Genomic DNA, 7905 nt, shown 5'->3' with positions numbered 1-7905 from the left:
TAACCACAGACGTAGGCTGGCTGAACTGTTTCCTTCTCCACTTAACAATGATCATACTGTATCTGGGCAGGCACAAAATCAAATTTACCTGTACATATGAGGCATTACGATCTGCGCTCTGTAGAAATTCTATTCATAGTAGGGACATATATGAATACTAAATTAAGGGTATTGTTGGTTTCTTAGTAACAAGAAATTGATTATGCAGTCAAGTGACGATTTAGGTTTAATAAGTCCCTATTGAAATCCTTACTCCATATCACACAGATAAAGTACTCACGTATACCCTCTACATGTCTTGCGATATGGTATATGTGTACCTGTACAAGCTAGAATTTGTCTCGTTATTTTCAGCACGGTCTGATATTGCCCCTGAGATAGACAAAACCATACATGGAGGTGGTTTTGAAGAATAACACATGAGTACATAACAAACACGTGAATATATATATATATATCTCTAAAGTATACATATTTGTGTGTGCATTATGACATTTCGACTTGCTCTAAACTCCTAAATATTCCTGGTGTTCAGTGCCTCGTGTCTCTTTTTGAGACCGTTGCATTACTAGGTGATGGCGAAAGTCACCAATAGAAAGATAATATTTCCGTGTTGGAACTCCTGGTCTTGCAGTACTTTCCCAAGAGTTACGCCAAAGTGCAACTCTAATTTATATTGTACCATCGCTCTGGAGTGAAAACTTTTTTGATGTGAAAGGAATCCAAATCAATTTGGTACACCGATTGCAATAGGGATAACTCATTTTCCGTTTAATAATTGTACAATAGTGTAATTACAATTGTATTAAATATTGCATATTTGACAAAATATTAAAAATTGGTATGTACAGCATAAAAGATGTCTGTTCGGGGTTTATATATGAAATTTCAATGAAAATGAGTACTAGACTTATGCTTTTCCTATGAGACATTGCAAAATTTTGGATACCAACTTTATCTCTTAAATAATGGGAATTTGCAAAATTTAGAAACGATACTCAGGACTCGTTTGAAAAAAAAATCAAAAAAATTGCTGCAGTACAATCACATATATATATAGAAACAACATTTAATTCTGTTTTTCTTCAAATATTTACACCAGACAGTCCCAGTCGCTAGAGTATGTAATTACTCTCTACACTTTATAACGCCTAGTCCCCCTTCACTGTAGAGACTAGACACCAATTTGATATGCTGTCTTAAACAGCCTCCCGAAATTACGAAACTACATTGTATGACTAATATCAGGACATTTTTAGGTCATGGTTGGAAGCGAGTTACTAATATTTTTCTCGAACCTCAGGCAGGGACATCCCACGTAATACTAGATTTTTCTTTCTCGTCCGTTTATTCATCCGCGTGTAGGCGTAGGTGGCACCTGTGCTTTTCAACAAGAACCTATTATTTGTTTTGTGTATTTTTTATATTGATGAAATAAGATCTTCACTGTAAAATGTGTTGTATTTTTTGTAAGTGCGGCCTACATTGTTTACGCGGCACGACCCAGACGTTGATTAAAAGTGAAGAGGCTGTGTGTGTAGTTTGAGGCTCCTTCCGGAACACCTGGTCTTGCTTTCCTTGTGTTTTCTTGTAGTCTCCAAGTAAATCTTTCTTTTGGTGATTGTTGTTCTAGTATTATCAAATCTGAGTTTGAATTAAAATTTTATTGACATGTCGGTATGTCCTTGTGTTTGTTTTAATCATATATTTTATAATACAACTCTATGGGAAGTTCTCCGAGTTGGGCGCGTTTCAGGTAAAGATTCGAGGTCCGCGGCAGGTGAAGAAGACACTGTCTTTTCCCATGATTTCAAATTCTGGTGGGCAACTATAAATCTTTTACAAATAAAGCATTGTGTAACAAGTCTGGAATAAATACAGGATGTAGTGTGCTTTGTATGCGCGACACCATAACATGTATATTGGACCGTTTTATATTCCCAGTGGAGAAGTTCGCCTACATCTGCACGCTACAATAACACGGCTGACCTTTGCACTTTCCTTTATTCATCAGAAATGATGACATCATCTGTATGTGGCTTGTAGCTGACGTTATAAATAGACGATAAATGATTGCAAGTGTATATATATATATATAATATATTAATTAAATTCGAAAACGTAAAGCGCATATATATATACACACACACTGCAGAGCGAGAGAAGTCAGCGAAAACTGTAATTGTTCATAAATGCATATAGCTCAGAATTTCAACCAATGGTTTCAAAGGATAAAAAACCAAATAACAAAACGGACCAATGCAGCCATTGCTTATTATAAATTTTCTCGTCACCACTCTACACCCAACTATATGTATGGACACATTATTTTTTGTTTCGATTGAAAAGTTTGAACAGGAGTCTGCTCGTTGAATAAGTACAGAAGCCTGTTACATCACCCACGCTATCTCCAAGATTTTATCACAATAATATCCAACTGAACAACCTGAATATCGCATTCGGTATTTGTATTCTTTTCTGTATTTTCACACGAAACACTTTAATTTTGAGTCGGGACAAATATACATTTTCTGCAATTTATTTTGATTTCGTGATAAGAATTATTATAAGAGATAAGAATTATTAGGAGGTTGAGCGGGGAGCATGTTGTTGATTACATATATATTCAACAGTCAAGTTTAATGTATCATATATTTCAAATGGACGAGGTTGGAGCAGGTCTACCGGAAAATTAAAATGTCGAGTGTGACAGAAGCGAATCCATTAAAACAATTACATGTTTCTTTAGTGACGACAGTCTTATCTGATAGTTAACTTCGTGTAAATACGGTAGCTTTTGTTGTGTTTAAAAGTTACGGTGAAAAAAAGGAAGGTTTTTTTTTTCGATAAATCGGTTTTAATGCAATGAATCAGCTTCAAAGATCAGTCACGTTGATACAGAAACAAGATTTAAACATTATGAAAAAGATTTCTCTTTTCTGACAGCATTGTAATTTTGAATTGATATGTATATCTTCAAATGACGTCTTTAATTGAAACCATCCTGCTCAGTGTACAAAAAATCGTCTTCCACGTGTTGGTTTAGTGGTTTGTACTTTCCTTAAACAAGGTAAATATCCCTGCACAGTTACGCCGAAGGAACCACGACAGCTTAGTTGTTTACAGCCTCACCTCAGGTAAATACCCGAAGGAAGGTATGTAAGATCCGTTTTTCGGTAATCTGAGAAATGGACTGTTTGAGATCAAGTGGATATGACTTTGTACAAGATTTCCCAAATTGCTCTGGACAACATGCTACGGACCTCCAGTGTCTTTTTCATTGAGGTAGTCTTACTAAGCTACAAGGCGCCTGTCACAAAATGATCACGGCTGTTCACGGGCGATAAACTCAGCACACATCTACTTTGTACCAGCGTTGTATAATGTTTATCATGGCGGTATGAATAATGCATGAATCACCGCGGGTGCATATATCGATATACACAATGTAGATAGAATTTGAGCACGAATTCTTTAAAAGAAAAATGGTCCGGCAAATCTCATAGTTTAATATGCTTTATTTTCCAGGAAGTCATGACATCATAAGTTTTAGATAACTTCTACTATACAGATATTAATTAACGGCCCGCCATTACTGTTTCCTGCATCAGTAACTCAGAAATCATGATAATGCTTCGAACTCATTAATTAAGAAAAACATGAATTATAAAACTCGAGTTCACGGTGGTAGAACGATGCGACCTGAAAATAACCAGTTGGCAAATTGTTCCATGAAAATTGTCGAAGAAACTTCTGGTCATGTGACTTTAAATCCATAGAACCGACCAATCACTGCCAATCTGTGGATAGAACGGACGGGTTCATCACTGCCAATCTGTGGTGAGAACGGACGGGTTCATCACTGTCCATCTGTGGTGAGAACGGACGGGTCCATCACTGTCCATCTGTTGTGAGAACGGACGGGTTCATCACTGCCCATCTGTGGTGAGAAAGGAAGGGTTCATCACTGCCCATCTGTGGTGAGAACGGACGGGTTCATCATTGCCCATCTGTGGTGAGAACGGACGGGCTCGTGACTGCCCATCTGTTGTGAGAACGGACGGACACATCACTGTCAATCTGTGGGTAGAACGGACGGACACATCACTGCCAATCTGTGGTGAGAACGCCTGGATAAACCACCGCCCATCTGATGGTAGGGTTTGGATCGGCTTTCTCCACCATCTTGTTTTCTGATGGTTTAGTTGTATCTGTGATTCATTGACTTTCTTTTCTGTTTCCTTTCTTGTGAACCTTCCGCTTTATCTGACCTTTAAACATCTTGCCCCGATGTACGAATCTATTTTACCTGCTCTACCACACTAGTTGCTACAGATGTTGTAACGCACAACGCACCAAAATCTTCGTACACTCATCGTGCGCGCACACGCACGATGCAGTATCGTGTGCACAACTGTGTGATAGAATCGCACACTTTTTGCGGTTTGGTAAAAATGGTTGGCTAATATTACGGATTGTAAATTAAACGGAAATTATTACTAAGAAACAATCACATAACAATTGATCGGTAATTATAAAAATAATTTCTAATTCGACAGTTTTCGAAATAACCCGCATTCATTAGTCTCACACCTCAGAAGGTGGTGAGTAATGGTGTCTCGAGCAACAATACTTTACTTGTATACGGGTATATACGTGACAGGTCCGGATCCGTACCGGCTGGGTCGCCCGTGTAAAAAGACAACACGTAAGGTTTACCTGAGGTTTTTTTCTAAGTTTACAAAAAGAATGAGAAATGAGAGTAACACAGAATTAATGAAAATAAAAGTTCCTTTCTGACGGGTACGAGATTCTAAAAGATTCATTGCTGTGACATAAAGAGACGTCCATTTAATGTTAACATATATAATGTGTTTCCGTACACTAATGGTGGTCACGTGTGGCTCTTTGTAAACAAATCACTTAAAAATTACGAGTGTATGTAATTATTCAGTGTGTAATTGATATATCTACAAGTGTCACACCTATATATAAACGGGTTAATTAGGAAATATACTTAGGTGTATTCTTAGATATTTAGAAAATAAGTAAACCCTATCCCACACTTATTTATCAGTCTTTTCTAAATTTATATCAACCACGATAAAATCACACAATTGTACGATAAAAACTGCACAACGTGAGCACAAATGTGCGATAGCTTATTTCGTCCAATTTTCCCAGCGTGCGCACATCTTGCAGATATCGTGCGCACATCGCAGACCGTATGACGTTGTGCGATCACACAACTGCATTTTGTCCTGTTCTTGTATCTATTTTAGTTCCTTTGGTGTGTTCGCCCTATTAATCCGAGGTGAAAGAAGTGGCGGAAGTGTCAATGCCATCGAGACTACGGACAGAAACGAATAAGCAGATCACTGGACAAGAGTTTCGAAGACATGTCACTAAGGCAACCGCATAGGCACGCTATGGTGAAACTGTTCACCACGGAAAGTCTTGGCGGTAGCGTTTGTATTTGACTGACACTATCGTTGTTGTGTAGATGCTTCAAGTTGGAGCTGTCATGCATGCATCACGTGTAAAATCTACACAACAACTTTGCATGCTGCCTTCTGCAATATTAATGCGCGCATTTGACATTTTACTATTGTAATGACACGTGGGGAACTGGCCTCGTTCTCGTATCAGAATATGCCTGACATCAAAAATACAGGAAATGGTTCGTTATGGGCCAGACAGGCATCCAGAAATCCTTGTTTGGGACACAACGGGGAAATAAAATTAATGTTTTGTAGCGGAGAGACAGTGGAGTTCCTCATAAAGTGGCGCATATTTGCTAGATATTAGCGACATAATTGACAAAACTGCTGTCATCACAAACTGCTTTCTGTTTTTTTGTAAAATAAAATGTAATACTATATACACGTATTATTATTTAGACTACGCGTGTGTGATGTGGAATGCATATTATCCAGTAAATTCGCGATGCAATTTTTGTTACTAGCGCAGAAATGCGCTCCACGTCCCTACATTCGTCACGGTTAGATACCCTTGAGCGTTTTCCATTGTCTGTGGCAGCCAAAAATCGATTGTAAGGTCATGGTATGGAAAATTACTTTACATCCATCGTAACATTTAATATTGTCGTCATGAAGTAGAGCTGCAAAAGTACTGAACAAATCGTATGCTCTTAAGGTAAGTTTTGATGGTCACAAAATGGCGACTTTGGCTGGATATAATACCAACTAGTGGTCACTGTCCAAATGTCCATAATCGGTCCCAATATTTAACAAGAAAGTATTCTTCTATTTCTCGACAATTATGTCATATTTATTCTAATCGATTACAGTTTAATGCTGATTACATACAATTAATCATCTATGTGATTAATTGTTCTGGACACCAATTGCAAGGCGCACTGATTTCTGGTACCGGAAGTGACCTCTTTCTTATACCTGGTCTGACTGGCCAATGATAGCAAAGCAGAATTGCGCTCATTAATCGAACTTTATATATCTTACAATAATTGTGAAGTTTTTCTAACTTTTATCAAATACTCATGTTTGAAGCGTGTGAGGAATCTTACTGTGGGAGGAAACAAGAGTACCTGGGGAAACCCACGTGGTCGAACATGTTATCTCTTCCCTTTTCAAGACCGTTCCGAGAATTGCACCTCGGACTCCTAGGTGAAATGCGAGTTACCATTGCATCACCCGACCATCCTACTTCGATCGGCTTATATGTAAACAAACGGATATTAACTTAATGCCCTCATTGAACCCATGTACACTGACTGATAAGGTATAGATACTGTACTCAAACGCTTAAGAACTATCATTATAACAAATAACGGGACCAATTCACTTGTGGAATACTTTCGTCTGACTGTGTTGTCGGTGCATTATGCAGTTTCAGAGAGTTCAAAGATGATGGAAAGTATTTTGTCAGAATGTTTCCGTGGCAAAAGCTTAAATCACGTAGAAGAAATATTCTCGAGAGACTCCGAATCAATATGATATTCGACAGATCAAAGGGATATTCCGGATAAATTAGGACTCCGTAAGCTATTCTTTTATAAGAGATTTACAGACTGAAAACATATATTTTTATGGAGATCTTACGCCCCAATCCATTACATAAGTCAACAGGTTATCTAATTTGTACAAATCCCATACAGAACTCGCCTGATCGATTTACAAAGGTAGCAAGGTCCTGACTCCGTCACTACACATTTACGCCTGCGCAATGAAATGCAAACAAATATGACAACTCATTGGATTAAAACTTTATGTATATCAAAATGTATTTAGATACGTAATAATTTAAAAAAAAATTATCATAATTTACTTACCGTGTATCTGCCACGCGGGTAGGACATCGCGCTTCTTTTCGCTGATCTCGTTTTCAGAATCATCACGTGATAAATGCCCCAGGTTTTCGGCGGTCTAATTTTCAACAGTTTAGCTTTATATCCGTGAATTTTACTTGTCTGGGCTAACCATACGTATTATGATATTGACGACACTTCAAAACGTCAATAGAAACAGGTATAGAACAGCCAGAAATTTGTCAATAAACAGGGACTTCGAAAGTTACCGAACGGAAAGAAACATGTCCGGAATATCCCTTTAACCTTGTCCAATGATAACTCGGAAGTTATTGTGACAATGGACTGGTTCAACGCTCCTTCCCTTCCGCGGTCATTATATTTCAAATTATCAGAATTTAGAGTTGTTTTAGATCCTGAATACAATCACACAACCCTAAACTTGATGTTAATACCAATCAATCTAAATGCTAACACTGTCACCACGACGTTTGAGATCCTAAGTGTACATAACGAAATTTTCTCTTCGATAGTGGTGTGGTGGATCCAAAAATAACAGCACCTTTACCTTGAAGCATATATTTATCACGTTTTCTGCAGGAGTAGGGTTCAACTCT

This window comes from Ylistrum balloti, unplaced genomic scaffold, assembly GCF_031769215.1.
Source record: "Ylistrum balloti isolate Yb309-2 unplaced genomic scaffold, AGI_CSIRO_Ybal_v1 Utg369890, whole genome shotgun sequence".
NCBI lineage: Eukaryota > Metazoa > Mollusca > Bivalvia > Pectinida > Pectinidae > Ylistrum > Ylistrum balloti.
The sequence above is the reverse complement of the archived record's forward strand: the minus strand, read 5'-3'. Positions refer to the sequence as shown.